The 17,207-nt window shown below is 40.0% G+C and overlaps 1 protein-coding gene across 1 annotated transcript in view; it reads left to right on the top strand.

The window, feature by feature from the left end:
- The first annotated feature begins 483 nt into the window (after positions 1-483).
- LOC132813874 (interleukin-6 receptor subunit beta-like) overlaps positions 484-17,207 on the top strand; it is an 86,271-nt gene continuing 69,547 nt past the window's right edge. The window contains exon 1 of the mRNA XM_060823292.1: positions 484-604. The gene's annotated coding sequence lies outside the window, so the exon portion shown is untranslated. The remainder of the gene's footprint in view (positions 605-17,207) is intronic.

The following is a 17,207-nucleotide window of genomic DNA, read 5'->3' as shown; positions in this document are numbered from 1 at the left end:
TTGATGCCCTGGGGTTGAAGTATTCCGAGGCAGAAGATGAGGCGTTCTTCCTCCAGGCGTCTGGTGGTGAGGGAGCGGCAGTGAAGGGGGTCCAGGACCTTCATGTGCTCGGCAGAATGGGAGGGGGAGTTGAAATGTTGGGCCACGGGGCGGTGTGGTTGACTGGTGCGGGTGTCCCGGAGAGGTTCCCGAAAGCGCTGTGCTAGGAGGCGCCCAGTCTCCCCAATGTAGAGGAGACCGCATCGGGAGCAACGGATACAATAAATGATATTAGTGGAAGAGTTACTAACTCCAACTCCATGGCACAGGAAAGGTCTTGACTATCAAACGACGAAATAATACGATAAACAGAGTGTATCACCCAGCTCAGTGATAGATATAGAGAGTAATTGGGTTTTACATAGGGTGTCCGCCTCTGGGCGTTGCTCTGGATGGAGTTGCCCTGGTGACGCAGGCAGGCAGGCCCGGGCACTGCGCCTGCGCGGGCACGATGTCGGTGTCAGTAAGTGGGCTCGGACCGTTCTGGAGGTTATTTCTTTTTGTTTAAAACGGCGGAGATCCCGGGAGCGGCCTGGTATTTGTCGGAGCGAACCGGGTACCTGGGGTATGTCTGATTCCGCTGTAAAATTGCGTCTCTCGGCAGTTCGATTTTGTTTTCGCTGTTCCGTTGTCTCTTGTAACTTTGCTGAGGCGGGCACGGGTTTCTGGGGGGGGGGGGGGGGGGGACATGGCGATGACTCCTCTGCCTCTGCCTCTGCCTCTGCCTCTCGTACAACTTAGTTTTGTGTTAGCCTTGTCCGATTTCACAATCAGCAGTTTCTGCGTTTTAACCAGCATCAACTCCAACTTTCAAAAGGCTTTTTTACATCGATGGGACATAAATTTTCATAGACAACACGATTATTGTGGCTATATTTTCTCGAGGCCATTATGAGTCGATCAGCTGTAATGTGCTCCTCAGGCTCGTGGGCCAACAGGAAGGAAACTGAAGGAACCTAAACGTTACATATTGACATGCAGCCTTTCAGGATTCAGGACTCTTGATGTTTTTTATCGCCAATAATGTACTTTCTGGAAGTGCAGTCATGGTAAAGCGATAGTAAAAGGGCGTGTTGATTCCTCGACAGGCCTGTACGGTTCTGACACTTGATTTAAACCGGATTCCTACATAACCCCTCTAAGAGTAGTTGTGTTCGTTCTGCCCTGTTTGTGACTTGTACACGGACGGCATTAAATAAATTAAGATCCATACTTCTTTCGTTTGAGTTTGCCATCGCTAACTGTTGTTGCCGATGGTTTCGCAGTTCAGATCCCCGTTACTGCTTAAAATTAATGTTTAGTGTACGTTTAATGCATCTCTTATCATCCCCTGGTGCTCTACACTGCATCTCCGTTTTGCCCTCGTCTGAGTAGGTGTCTCTGGAGGGTTTAGCTATTATTTGGAATACTAATTTGTTTCTTAGTTAGTATATGGAGAATTAATACTGGCATCAAGCTCTCATAAAAGGAATTTGTTTTTTTAACATTTTTTAAAAAAGATTCAAATTTTAATTACGATCCTGAATGTAGAATATGCCATTTGAGATGTTCCAAAAATTTGCTGATCTAAATGGCCATTCTAAACTGCCCATAGTGTTAGGTGCATTAGTCAGAGGGAAATGGGTCTGGGTGGGTTACTCTTCGGAGGGTCGGTGTGTACTTGTTGGGCCAATGGGCCTGTTTCCACACTGTAGGGAATCTTAAAAAATCTCCACTCTATCCAGGTGTCTCGATATTCTATCTGTTTCAATCAGATTTCCCCCCCTCATCCTTCTAAACCCAAGTACAGACCTGAATCCTCAATTACTCCTCATATGACATGCTTTCATCTCTGGGATCTTTCTTTTAACCTTCCTTTGGACCCCCTCCAATGGCAACACATTCTTGTTTAGACATGGGGGGAAACACTATTCACAGCATTCCAAATGCAGTCTGACCAGAACAATTTACAGCCTCAGCAGTACGTCCTACAGTTGTTCTAGCCCTCTTGAAATGAATGCTAATATTGCATTTGCATTCCTAATTGCCAACTGAACCTACATCTTAACCAAAAGAAAACCCTGAACTAGGAATTCTAAAATCCCTTTGTGCTTCAGATTTCCTAAGCTCTTCCCCATTTGCACCTCTATTTTTCCTATCAAAATGGACAATCTCTCTTTCCCATGTTTTATTCCATCTACCATTCTTTGCCCATTGACCCAGCCTGTTTACTTCAGCCTCAACACTACCTGTCCATCCACCTATCTTGTCATTGGCAAACTTAACAGGAATGCCATTTGTTTCTTTGTCTAGATTATTAATGCATTACATGAAAAACTTAAAGGAGGTGACAAATTAGACGTGGAAATGATGTTTCCTCATGCATGGCAAACTAGAATGAGAGATCATAGTTTAAGGAAAGGGGTAACATTAAAACAGATGAGAGATTACTTCTCTCAAGATCTGTGAATCTGAGGAATTTGCTATCCTGAAGTGCGGTAGATGCTGGGACATTGAGTAAATTTAAGGAGGTACAGATTTTTATGAATAATGGTTTGAAGGTTTTGGAGAGTAGGCAGTAAAGTGGAGTTGCGACCAAGATAAGATTGTATCAAATAGAGCAGACTCGTGGCTGCATTGCCTACTCCTGCTCCGAGTTATATTATGTCCTTTTGTTCTTAATTCCAAAAGGAAATGTAAAATACCTTTAATCAGTTTTTAAAGTTAAAAATAAAAGCAAGGTTACAGTCGAACAGATTTATTTGGAAGCTGTTGGATTATAACCTAGTGTTGTGATTTTTAACTTTGTCCACCCTAGTCCAACACGGCTCCTCCACCAGTTTTTAAAATATGCAGCTTCTTACCACCAGGAAGTAGTTGTAACAAATAGTGAACAGTCAAAACAAATAATAGTGCATGCTAAACAAAATTGTACAGTACTTGAGAGAAAAATAAATAGCATTAGGTGGATTAAGAGTGTGGAGTTAGTGTATCATCTTTTTAAAAGTTGTACATTTCAATGAGTGCTTTTGTATGCTGCACGATATGTAATTCCAAATGTGATGTTTCATTGTAATAGAATCATATGTTTTGAATTTTATAGCACAGAAGGAGACATTCACATATCGTTCCTGTACCAACTTTTGAAAGAGGGTCCAATTATGATCATCTACCACTTTCATTACTACAGAAGTAGGCCATTTAGCCTCTCCAGCCTATTCTGCCATTCATTTTGTCTTTTTTTTAATAAATGATTTGGAAGTGAATATAGGAGGAATGGTTACTAAGTTTGCAGATGACATCAAAATTGTTCACTACACCAATGAAGAAGGTTATCTCAGAGTACAGTGGGACTCTGATCAGCTGGGACAAAAAGTGGCAAATGGAGTATAAATGTGCAGAAATGGGAAATCAGAGTAGGAATTGTATAGTTAATGATAGGGTCCTGAGGAATGTTGCCAAACAAAGACTTTGTGGTGCACGTTCATAGTTACTTGAAGGTGGAGTCACAAATAGACATTCGTAAAGAAGGCATTTTGTACACTTGCCTTCGTTGATCAGTGCATTGAGTATAGGAATTGGAATGTTATGTCGCAGCTGCACATGATATTGCTTAGGTTTGATTCTGGTCTCCCTGCTATAGAAAGATGTTGCAAAGAAAAGATTTACAGGGATGTTGCTAGTGTTGGGCAGTTTGAGTTATAGGAAGCGATTGAATAGGCTGGGGCTAATTTCCCTGAAGCATCAGAAGATGAGGATGACCGTTTTTATAGAGGGTTAAAATCATGAGGCTGGATAGGGTGAATAATAAAGGTCTTTTTCCCAGGGTAGGGGAGTCCAAAACTAGAGAGTGTAGGTTTAAGGTGAGAGAGAAAAGATAGAGCTAGAGATTTTTCATGCAGGAGATGAAGCATGTGTGGAATGAGCTGCCAGAGCAAGTGGATGCTGACACAATTACAAATTTAAAGGCATCTGGATAGAGACATACATAGGCAGGATTTAGAGGGGTATGGGCCAAATACTGGCAAGTAGAATTAGATTAATTTAGGATAGCTAGTTGGTATGGACATGTTGGATCAAATGGGTAAAAACAATGACTGCAGATGCTGGAAACCAGATTCTGGATTAATGGTGTTGGAAGAGCACAGCAGTTCAGGCAGCATCTGAGGAGCAGTAAAATCAATGTTTCAGGTAAAAGCCCTTCATCAGGAATACAGGTAGAGAGCCTGAAATGTGGAAAGATAAGTGAGAGGAAGGTGGGGGTGGGGAGAAAGTAGCACAGAGTACAATAGGTGAGTAGGGGAGGGGATGAAGGTGATAGGTCAGAGAGGAGGGTGGAGTGGATAGGTGGAAAAGAAGATAGGCAGGTAGGACAAGTCATGGGGACAGTGCTGAGCTGGAAGTTTGGAACTGCGGTGAGGTGGGGGAAGAGAAATGAGGAAACTCTTGAAGTCCACATTGATGCCCTGGGGTTGAAATGTTTTGAGAAGGAAGATGAGGCATTCTTCCTTCAGGCATCTGGTGGTGAGGGAGCGCTGGTGAAGGAGGCCCAGGACCTCCAAGTCCTCGGCACAGTGGGAGGGAGGGTTGAAATGTTGTGGTTGATTAGTGTGGGTGTCCCGGAGATGTTCCCTAAAGCGCTGTTAGGAGGCATCCAGTCTCCCCAATGTAGAGGAGACCGCATCGGGAGCAACGGATACAATAAATAATATTAGTGGATGTGCAGGTAAAACTTTGATGGATGTGGAAGGCTCCTTTAGGGCCTTGGATGGAGTTGAGGGGGAAGTGTGGGTGCAGGTTTTGTAATTCCTGCGGTGGCAGGATGGGAGGGTGGGTTGCTCTTCCAGCACCACTAATCCAGAAGTTGAATCAAATGGTCTGTTTCTGTGCTATATAACACAATGACAGTGTCATTATAGTTAATCTGACAGCAAACTGCACACCTGCCTTTGGAAGACAAATACTTATGATTCTCTAACTTAGAGTTAATAGTTTAGGTAACATAGGGAAGAGTTCCAAACTATCTCTTAATTTTTAGACAACTTGCATATTTTTACATTAGCAGTTAGGTCTAATGTTTAGACTGTCACTGGTTCTGAAATTACACCAACTTAATTTCAATGTGTCTTATTGGAATAGCACATTGTTATAGAGTTGGAGGCAGGTAATAAGCAGTTAAGAAAAAGGGGGCTTAGAGTTGTGAATAGTTGATGTTTAATATTCACTTTTAGAGTTAAAAAAAATTGATATTATTTTCTTTAAATAGTGAAATTTGAGTTCTGTTATTTATACTTTAAACAGATTACAAGCCGAGATGAGCTTTTCTGGGTGTTTGGTTTAATTAACAGAAGGGTTCACCACCTTGCAACAGATAAAACAATTCTACTATATCTACCATAGCCTGTCCCCTTAATACCTTGAACTTCAATCAAATAACCCCTAACTTTTTAACTAGAGGTAAATGTTATCTCCCATCACACAGATTTGAAAGTGTTTTCCTTTTCAACCAATTTTCTTCGTCAAAAATGCTATCTGCTTCAAGCTTGAGGAGAAACAACGACTATGTGGTTGTTTTTTTTCAGGGTTAAAAATCACAATACCAGGTTATAGTCCAACAGGTTTATTTGAAGCACTAGTTTTTAGAGCCCTATTCCTTCAGCAGGTAGCTGAAGGACCAGTGCTCCCACCCAAGTCCAACACCAGCTCCTCCACATCCTTTTTTTTTCAGATTTACCCGTTTCCCTATTCAGCCTTTTTAATATGTAAGATGTCGACAAATCATTTTCAACTTCATGAATTTTCTGCCTACAATAGAGAATCTTCAGCTTTATCTAGTGTTACGACATGGTGGTGAACCCTTCTGTTAATTAAACCAAACACCCAGAAAAGCTCATCTCAGCTTGTAATGTTTAAAATATGAGTGACAGAACTCAAATTTCACTATTTAAAGAAAATAATATCAATTTTTAAAACTCTAAAAGTGAACATTAAACAACAACTATTCACAACTCTAAGCCCCCTTTCTCTAAACTGCTTATTACCTGCCTCCAACTCTATAACAATGTGCTATTCCAGTAAGACACATTGAAATTAAGGGTGTAATTTCAAAACCAAACAACCGCTGTTGTCTTCTGTGACTTCGCTGTTCCTGTTGTTGAATTCTCTGGGTCGTCGTCTTTTTAGAGTGAATATGTTTCATCTGAAAAGATACCCTTTGATAGTGTTTCCTACTTCCTTGGATCTATCTTGATGGCAGTTCTCCTCCAAATTTCAAAATGTCCGCATTTTGTACATCCCCAATTTCAATTGTCCCATTGGTTCGATGTTGGCAAAGCAATAAATTCAAACTTTATTGGGGTATAATTTAAACTGGTTAAATTCAAATTATTGTCAAAACAACAACAACACTCAGGTATCTATTTCACAGCCTAATATTGCACATTTTCAATTTTCCAATACACTGAGATTGCCATCTAGTCAATATATAGGTCCTTGTAAACTCTGTTCAGAGCAGCATTCACTCTCTCGTAAAGGTACAATATACGCCAACTTCATAACACTTTCATGACATTTGTTTTGTGGCCATCGCTGTTCAATTGCCATTTGAACAGAACTTATCAAGACACATGATCTTGTTTGAGCAATAACAGAAACTCCATAGCTTTGGCAAACACTGCCAGGGTGTGTGCATTGATAGAATCCTGAGATAAGAATGTCTTCAAGACTTTCTACTTCAGCCTCCAAAGTATTACCTCACCACAATCACAGTGCAGTTAAGTGGAAAAAAAATTTAATTACTTTTCTTATTGTGAATCTTGCTTTTTTTCAATGATTCAGTTTCCTGGGTGCCACTCTACAAGATTCCTAGCCATACATCAGGTATTGTAGTACAATGGTTGTATTACTGGACTAATTTGAGAGACCTGTGCTGCTGCTGTTGAGCTTGAGCATTCAGTTGTACACCATGAATTTGAATATTTGAAATTTCTTAACATATAAATGATATTGTTAAAAGTTGCCATGACTGTTGATTGTTTTACTATGAAGATGCTACTTGTGGCGGTAAATGTGAGTCCCCCATACAGTTTGTTCCATCTTTCACTAGTGTACTACACATCAAGCAAATAGCCATGATAAATAAAGGGAGTTATTATCACTGTGAATTGTTGAGGTAAATTACCTTCAGGATTGGTTAAAAACAGAAGTGTAGGTGCTGTAAATCAAACGAAAACAGAACTAGCTGAAAAAGCTCAGGTCTGGTGTCATCTGTGAAGAGAAATCAAAAAACTCCAGTGATCCTTCCTAGCTACCATCAGTTCTGAGGAAAATGTCAGTTTATATGCAGAAGGTAGGGTGAGGGAAGGGGGTAAGGTGTAAACAACAGGTAGGGATAGAGCCCAAAGAGAGAAGAACAGTTGGGCAGATAAAGGAATCAATAACAATCTTGGTTGGGAGGGTAAATAGCTGTTCTTGGAGACTGTTAGTAGTTAACAATAGTTGGTGTGTAATTGCGGACTATGATGTCAAGGCCTGGTGTGTGTGATAGGGGGCTAGGACATGGGGGAGTTAACACCTTAAAGTTACTATTGAGTCCAGAGAGCTGCAGGGTTCCCTGCAGTGAAAAGTGAGATGGTGTTCTTCCTGCTGAGCTTTGCTGAAGGTATCAGGGTAGTGTGTTAAAATGGCAGGCAACTGGAAGCTAAGGATCTTTTCTACAGGCAGAACATAGATATTCTGTGATGCAGTCACCCAGTCTATGCTTTGTTTCCCTAGTGTAGAGGAGATTACATTGTGACCAGCAAATGTAGCAGGCTAGATTGAATGCAAGTAGTGCAGCTTCACCTGGAAGATATGTTTGGGCCCTTGGACACTGTTGGGGGTTGGGGGTGGGGGTGGGGTGGGGTGGGGGAGAGTGGTGGAATGGCAGGAAAAGAGGTAAATGGGCAGGTTTGCAACTTCACTGGTTGCAGGGGAACATACCATGGCATCTTCGGTGTTGGGAGTAAAGAAAGTTTGGATCAGGGTGTTCCAGAAGGGAACAGTCCCTGCAGAACACAGTCAAGGGAATGGAGAGAAATAGCATCTCGCTGGTGGTGGAAATGGCAGCTGATCCTCTTCTGGTGGGATGGCAGCTAAAAAGATTTTACAAGGGACTTAAGGAGCAACTTGTTCAAGCAGAGGATGGTGTAAGGTATGGAATGAACTGCCAGAGAAGAGGTGGAGGCTGGTACAATTACAGCACTTGGGTATAAGACTAGGGAGGGTTTAGAGGGATATAGGCCAAGTGCTGGCAAGTGGGACTAGATTTAATTTAGGATATCTGATCGACATGGATGAGTTGGAGTTGGACTGAAGGATCTTTCCATGCTGTACATCTAACTGTGTAAAGGACATAACTCCAGTTGGCTGAGCTTGTCCTCAGCCTCAACAACTTCTCTTAAGTCCCCTCATTTTCTCCAGGTCAGAGGGATGGCCATGGGTATTTGCATGGCAGAATATTCCTTGTTCCAGTTCTATTCTAGCCCCCACTCAACGTTTTCCAATATATCATTGGCATCATCAGTGCTGCTTCCCTCTTGTCTGGAATTGGATAAATTCATCAAATTGTTTCCAATTTCCACCCTGTTCTCAATTTCACCTGGTCTATCTGACTTCTCCCTTCCCCTGTAAAGACTCCATTCCATTCTCCCAGTTCCTCCATCTCCATCATGTATGTTCCAATGAGGCCAACTTCAAGAAGGGAGCCTCTGAAATATCCACCTTCTTCCTCAGCTGAGGATTTCCCAGAAATGTTGTCACCAGAGTCCAATCTATCCCCTTCACTTTTGCCCTCACTCCTATCTCTTTCTTGCCACAACAGAAATACCTTGTCTACCATCCCACAGCACCCAACAGCTGATAGTGTAACACTTACCACCTCCCTCCTCAGTTTTCAAGGGCTCAAACATACCTTCCAGGTGAAGCAGCATTCTACCTGCACTTCTCGTAATCTACTCTATTGCATTCATTACTCACATGTGGTCTCCTCTATGTTGAAGAAACAAAGTGTAGACGAGGTGACCACTTTGCAGAACATTTACATTCTGCCTGCAATAAAGATCCTGAACTTCCAGTTGCCTCCCATTTTAACATACCATTCTGATATCTGTCTCAGGTTTGCTGCAGTGCTCCAGCAAAGCTCGGTGCGAGCTGGAAGAACAACATATCACTTTCCGTCTTTGCAGCCGTTCAGATCCAATATAGAGTTTAATCATTTTAGAGCCTGTTTTCTCCCATGTCTTAGCCCCTACACCAGGCCTTGTCATCACAGTCAGCAGTTACACACTACCTATTGTTGGCTGCTAACAGTCTCCATTAACAGCTATTCACCCTCAAGCCAGATTGTTATCAACTCCGTTGTCTGTCTAACTGTGCTTCTCTCTCTTTTAGGCTCTATCTCTATCTATTGTTTACTCCTTACCCCTTCTCCCACCCTATCCTTTGCATATAAACTGATATTTTGTTAGCTACCATCAGTTCTGAGGAAGGATCCCTGGAACTGAAATGTTAACTTTGATTTCTCTTCACAGCTGCTGCCAGACCTGCTGAGCTTTTCCAGTAACTTCTGTCTTGGTTTGGGATTGGTAAGACCCCTCTTGAATGTTTAGTTTTGGTCCACTTGCTTTTTAAAAAAGTGTCACCGCTTTGGAAGTGGCTCAATGATATCTGGAATGAGTGGGTTGTCTTCTGAGCAAGTGACTTGATTAAAGTGCATAAGGTCCTTAATGGTCTTGATAAGGTAGATGTGGAAAGGATGTTTTCCTACAGTGGATCAGTTTTAAATAGGTTGCATAGTTTTTAAGATTTGAGGTCACCTTTTCAGGATGGGGGATGAGGAGAAATCGTTTACTGTCAGGATTGTGTGACTTTCGAACTGTCGGGCAGTGGAGGTGGATCAGTGAACATTATGACTGTTGGATAGAATCTTGTTAGACTGGGGAATCAACTGTTATGGGGTTGGTGGGAATGTAGAATTTGAAGAACAAATTGATCAGCCATGATTTGATTGAGTGGCTGAGCAGGCTTAAACAGCTGAATGAGGTATTCTTTTGAATGTTTATAAAATTGAAATTTTGATTCAAATGCATGTGGCATCAACTTAAACCTTTTTTGTACTCAAGTTGCCAGTTGATAGCGTTGACCACAATGTATGAAAAACCTGTGGTCCTGTGTCAAAAGCCTTACTCACTTACAATAAGTGTTAATAACCTTATTTAATATTAGATTTAAAAATGCAAATACAAACATTGCTAAGTGGTCAAATATTCTTTCAAGTTAAGAATTTTGAAGTAAGCCTTTCAATTATATTGCCCTACATTGTCTCAGGTGCAGGTCTGACACTTGGTCCTCATCTCACAGTAATATCTCTGATTCTTGACTATCTTCAAGCCTCGCAAGGCACTGTTATATCTGTCAAGAAGGTGACTTCTCTAGGCAACTAATGATCTTGAATGAAGTATCAGCCTAAGACAGGACATAAAAGTTGCCACTAAGGCAAAGTATAAATCACTTAGCAGTTTTATTCTTAAGTGCCAAATTCTGATGCACAGATTTCTTCTTTAACCACCTTGTTTATAGCTACCTCTGTAATCCAGAAGTTTGCACAGATGATCCAGATATATTAGTGCAAATCCTACTGATACATCTGGGAAATATTAAATTCAATTGAATAAATAAATCAGGAATTATAGGTTAGTATTACAAGCAGTAGCTAGAAAACTCCTTTTACTCATTCTTTTCAAAACAAAATCTGTTATACTTAGTTTATCTGGCCAAATGGAACTGGTTCTATGAATGTAGTTACTCTGAACTGCGATTTGAAATGGCCAAATAAATCTCTCAGTTGAACTCAAGCATATTCACCACCATGTTGAGGGCATTTAACAAGTACAAAGTAATTACTGGCCTTAGTGACCTGCAAATCCCATGAGTGAATAAGTTAAAATGTGATGCAATAAATTGGATATAAACTTTCATTCAGATTTTTCCCAGTTGACAAATTGCTATGAAATTACTGCACAAACTACAATCAAAGGACCTGTTCCCAGTGATATCACCTGAAATGGCTTTGGAATAATCAGACTTTTAGTAATTGGTGATTTCAAAATATATTTACAGTTTACAAAATACGTACACATTGCGTTGTCATGCTTGAGTGATTTATTCTGGCCAAAGATGAAAGTCAAAATCAAAAATTTGTACTTTAGCACTAGTATCTCTTAAAAAGTAAGATGAGTAAATATTTTGAAGTTCATTTATCAGGACAGAGGAATATTTGAATTCTTCTGCTGTTCTTTATTTTCTATAACTATTTCACTTTCCGCTTGTTCTAAAGCAGTAATTTGATTTTTATTTTGAAAAGCATATCCTTTGGGCGCAAAGTATATATTACATTTAATTTTGTCAGTTTCTATCAGCTACATTTGTTTTAAGGAAATTTAAATTCCCCATATTCTCTTCATTTAATTAACGTAAATGAGGGAAATTTAATTTCCAGAAAAATTTATTTAATTTTTTTGGTATTTTCTTGACAATGCATTTTGCTATTTTCATAAGAACACAAGAATTACAGCAATTATTACAACTTAACTTTGTCACTTGTTATTTAATTGAATACAGCATGGTGGTTCAGTGGTTAGCACTGCTGTCTCATAGCGCCAGGGACCTAGGTTCGATTCCAGCCTTGACTGGTGACTGTCTGTGTGGAGTTTGCACATTCTCCTCATGTCCCCCAGGTGCTCCGGTTTTCCCCCACAATTCAAAGATTGTGTTCAGGGATGTGTAGGTTAAGGGTATGGTAGGGCATAGGTCTGCGTGGGTTACTCTTCAGAGGGGCAGAGTGGACTTGTTGGGTCAAAGGGCCTGTTTCCACACTGTAGGCATTCTTAAAAATAACCAAGTTGAGAGCAATGCCAATGGTAAATGCAATTTCTTTTAAATGAAATATCTAAAATTGAATAAACCTTTTTTCTTATGATCAGTATTCTGAATAAGCAAAGATAAAGACGAAGTGTAGTTTTTTTCCAACTGAGTCAGTAAAATTACAGTACTTAAAATGCAATTTTCTAATAAGGTAATTTGCATATGGAATTGATTTGTTGATTAGCAAACTAGGATGCATTTAACTCTGAATTTCTGTTTTAATGGAATCATCTAAATAATTTAATTTTTTGAAAACTGTCAGTAATGTTCCTATGCAACATTTTTAATACATTTTGTAGATGTGGAATCTTGGCTGTCTTTAAGCAGATGTTAATTGCATAATTAAATACAACTGTGGCAGGTGAAGGCTAGTGCATGTAAATACAGTTGTGTTAATGAAAACTTTGAGGGTAACTGACAGCTCTTCCATATTTTTTAGGTATTTTACGTTTTTACATATATACGTTTATCACTTCAAGTACTAATGTGGTCCTGCCTCATCCTGCCTATTAACTAAGCAATATAAATACTGTTTATACATATATGCAATTATTTCAAAGAATCTAAACTGAAAAGATGATCCTCACCATTTACATGGGATATATTATGTGAAACTTGTCTTTATATGACAATTTGTTTGTAAATGCATGAAGGGTTTCAATTTTAAGGTTTCTGAATGTGAACAAAAGATTTGCTGGAATCCAGACTTGGACTTCTGTTGGACACATCCCTGTCCTTTCCCTTGGAAAGTAAATCAAGTGTTCAAACATTGGATAGATAGGAACTATTCATATTGTCAGAAGACTTGTAAACCAGAGGATACCAATTGAAGTTGATCAGCAAGAGGCTAAAGGAGACGCACAAGGATTTTCTAATGAGCAATTAATTTGGATATTGAATCAACCATCTGAAATTGTGGTAGAGCCAGATTTCAATCATTGCTTTCAAAAAGAGATGGGGTAAGAGCCTGAGAGAAAATTGGAATAATAAGTGTAACCTCAAGTTGAATGACCTCTGTAACTGTTCTGTTTATTTTCATAAAATTAAAATAGTAACTTTAGACTGTATGGAAGTTGAAATGTGAAATAAACTTTAGCATCTTTGCATACATTGATAACTAGGTTTATGTAGCATATTACATGGGGGGGGGGGGCAAACAGTGAGCATATGTTGTAGCTGTGAAGTTCATTTCCTGTGTGAACTTGATTTGTCACTTCAAGATTTTTCCATCCATTTATTTACCCGAAGTGTCGTTTCATAGTTCAGAAAAAAATCTACAGTATTATGAGATTTATTTGCTTATAATAAATCTTTTGCATCCATATCATGTAAGATTTAGTAAAAAAAAACTAGTCTATACGCTTCAAAAATTTCATGAAATAAATGTTATATAGTTATTCCCAAAAATCAAATCTTGAAGGTTGCATACTTGAAGAAATGTACATACCAGAAAGTGCAGTCATGTGATTGGAGTCTTGGCTGTCTCAGCTCAATAAAGGAGGTGGTTCTGCTGCTTCTAATCAAAAATCATGTAGGAGATAACTGAGGCCATGCTTATCATAAGAAGCAGGAACAGAAATGGACCATTCATCCCACTGGAGTCTGTGCTGCAATTCAGTGAGATCATGCTGATCTGAAAATCCTCAACTCCGCTTTATTGCTTATTCCCCATTACTACTTTTTCCTCATTACCCTTGATTCTAATGCTGATTTTAAAATCTGTCTATCTCGACCTCGATTATATGGTTAGCGTTGCTACCTCACAATGCCAGAGAGCTGGGTTCAATTCCCCCCTCGGGCAATTATCTGTGTGGAATTGGCACATTCTCCCCGCATCTGTGTGGGTTTCCTCCCACAGTCCAAAGGTATGCAGGTTAGGTGAATTGGCTATGCTAAATTGCCGGTAGTGTTAGGTGAAGGGGTAAATGTAGGGGAATGGGTGTGGGTGGGTTGCTCTTCGGAGGTTCAGAGTGGACTTATTGGGCCAAAGGGCCTATTTCCATACTGCAAGTAATCTAATCTAATCTCTCAACCCCTCTGCAATGAAGAATTTCATAGAATCACCATACTCTGACAGAAGAAATTCCTCCTTTTCTGTCTTTAAATGTGTGACCCCTTATTCTGAGATTATGCCCTCTGGTCCTAGACTCTCCACAAGAAGCAACCTTTCCTCATCCATCCTGTCAAGTCCCCGAAGGATCTTGTTTCTTTCCAGAAGGTTACCTTTCATTCTTCAATATTACAATGAATACAGATCTAATATACTCAACCCGCCTACATAAGGCAGTCATAATGAACTTTCTTTGGATTGCCTCCAATTCCAGTATATTTTTCCTAGATAAGGGACTGAAATCTGTTCACAGTATTCCAACAGTGGTCTGATTAGCACATAGTATATTTTCACAAAACCTTCTACTTTTATATTCCATTCCTTTGTTAAATGAAGGCCACCATTCCATTACTCTTACCTATTACCCATGTAGTTGGGTGCTAACATTTTGTGCTTCATAGGCAAGAGTTCCTGAATCTCTCTCCATAGCTTTCTACAGTCTTTTTCTACTTGAACAATAGAAGAACTGAATACTACTTTTGTCAAAATGCATAAGCTCACATTTTTCCACATTATACACCATCTACTAAATATTTGCTCTGCTTAACTTGCCCATATCCTTCTTCAAACTGTTTCATCTGGACCACTTACCTCCCTACCTATTTTTGTCTCATCCACAATTTTGGCTAAAGTATGACAAGCTGCCTCATTCAAGTAATTGAGATAGTTAATGTATAATTAATATAATGAAGTAAATAATTGTGGCCTCAACACTAATCCCTCTGGCACACTACTAGTTACAGCTTGCCTTTGCTGAAAATGCTTTTACCTTGTCCTAAATGTCTTCTATTTGTTGGCCAGTCCTCTATCCATGCTAATGTACTACCCCCAAAAGCATGGGGTCTCATTGAGTATACTAATGTGTGGTATCTTCTGAAAACCTAAATATTACAGCAACAGCTTCTACTTTATCTATGCTGCTTGTAACTGCCTCAAATACTTCTAGTAAATTTATCAGGCACTATTTCCCATTGAAGACACTCCAGGGAAAACAGCCCCAGCCTATTCATCCTCTCCCTATAGCTCAAACCCTCCAACACTGGCAACATTCTTGTAAATCTTTTCTGAATCCTTTCAAGTTTCACAACATCCTTCCAATAGGGAGACCAGAAAGGCACGCAGTATTCGAAAAGTGGCGTAACCAATGTCCTGTACAGCCACAACATGACCTCCCAACTCCTATACTCCATGTTCTACTATTGCATCCTTTAGCTTTGAGCTGTTCTCAATAACAACCATTAAGCTCATGAATCTATAGTTATCTGTTTTGTCTTTTTTTTAAATATATGAAATTGTTACAGCTTAGCCAGAATAAGTTTGTGTTTTCCTTTTCCAAAACTGACAGCGGTAAGCCTGTTGTCTCGGACAGGAGCCCTTCATCAGGAATGAGGCTGGGAGCCTCCAGGGTGGAGAGATAAATGGGAGCAACGTGGGGTTGGGGAGAAGGTAGCAAAGAGTGCAATAGTTGGATGGAAGTGGGGATCAAGTCTGTTTCAGGACTTGGTTGAAGAGCTCCAGGGCGGAGGAGATAACTGGGGGTTGCAGTGACAGAGAGACTCACTGATGAAGGGCACCTGCCCGAAACGCCAATTTTCCTGCTCTTCGGATGCTGCCTGACCTGCTGTGCTTTTCCAGCACCACTCTAATCTTGTCTCTGATCTCCAGCATGTTGTCTGCTGTTGCTTTCTGTGGGTTTTACTGTAATGTTTATGCAAAAAGAAGGTATAATATTCGAGAAGTATGCACCCACATGTCAGAGCAGGAGTAGACCATTCAGCCATTCAAGACCATTCTGGAATTTAATAAGATTGTGACTGAGTTTATGTTCCAAATTCTGCAATCCCATCTACCCTTGATAAGCTAATAACTTTGTAGGGTATGGGAATCATTTCATCTTCGACTGAAAAATATTCCGTGAACATGCCGCTTCCACTTTGTGAGGTGAAGTTCCATATTCACACAACCCTACAAGAGGACAGGAGAAAAACATTGATAGAATCGTATAAAGCACAAGAGGCCTTTTGGTCGATTAAGTCTGCACTGACATGTGACAAACACTTGACCTTCAACCTAACCCCATTTACTAGCACTTAGCCCTTAGTTGTCAATGTTATAACATGCCAAGTTACCTTTTATCAAGGTTGTGAGGCAGTTTGCCTCTGCCACCCTCCAAGCAGTGCATTCCAGACTTGCCACCCTCTGGGTAAAACATTTTTCCTCATCTCCCTCTTCCGACTTCCTGCTTGAAACCTTGAACTGTCTTCTGTTAGTGACTGACCCTTCAATCAATGGGAACAGTTGCTCCTTATCCACTCTGTCCATACCCCTCATCATTTTTTGTACATCTCAATCAGATCGCCCCTCTGTTTTCTGTACTCCAACATAAACCAAGTTTATCCAAGCTTTCCTCATAACTTTAAATTTTCCATTCCGGCAACATCCTGATGAATCTCATTTGCACCCCTTCCCATTGCAAACATATCCTTCCTGTAATGTGGTGACCAGAACTGCATAAAGTACTCTAGCTGTGGTCTCACCAAAATTCGATAACAAAGCAGGGAAGTAATTAGAGTTTTGGTCTGTGCCTCAATTTGATAAATGCAGATGTCCCACATTCATTTTTTTTCACTGTTCTACTAACATGTCCTTCCACCTTCAGTGATCAATGGACAAAAATGCCAAGGTCTCTTTGTTCCACAGAACATCAGAGTGTCATGCCTTTCATTGAATACTTCATTGTCAAATGTCTCCTTCCTCACATTTCAGGGTTAATCTCACCAAAAACTTGTTTAAATGAGGCATAGCATTCTTGCTTATGTTCAATACCTCTCAAAAATGATGGCATCCCATTAGCCTTTATTGATTTATACACTAGTCTTTTGTAACTAGCACAGTGGAACACTGTACACCACTAGTTACAGATTGGCAGCCTGAAAATGCTCCCTATTCCAACTTTTGTCTTTTATTAGTTAATTAATTCAGCACTCATTGCCCGTTTATTCATTTTTTTTCTAAATTTTGGTTTTTTTTGTCAAAGAAAATAGTTCACATTCGTTTTGTCAGACCTTTTAAAACAACCTATAAACCCACAACCACTTCTATGTAATAGGATAAGGGC

Source organism: Hemiscyllium ocellatum, chromosome 1 (assembly GCF_020745735.1).
Source record: "Hemiscyllium ocellatum isolate sHemOce1 chromosome 1, sHemOce1.pat.X.cur, whole genome shotgun sequence".
NCBI classification, from domain to species: domain Eukaryota; kingdom Metazoa; phylum Chordata; class Chondrichthyes; order Orectolobiformes; family Hemiscylliidae; genus Hemiscyllium; species Hemiscyllium ocellatum.
Note: the sequence above shows the minus strand (reverse complement) of the source record. Positions and strands in the feature narration are given on the sequence as shown.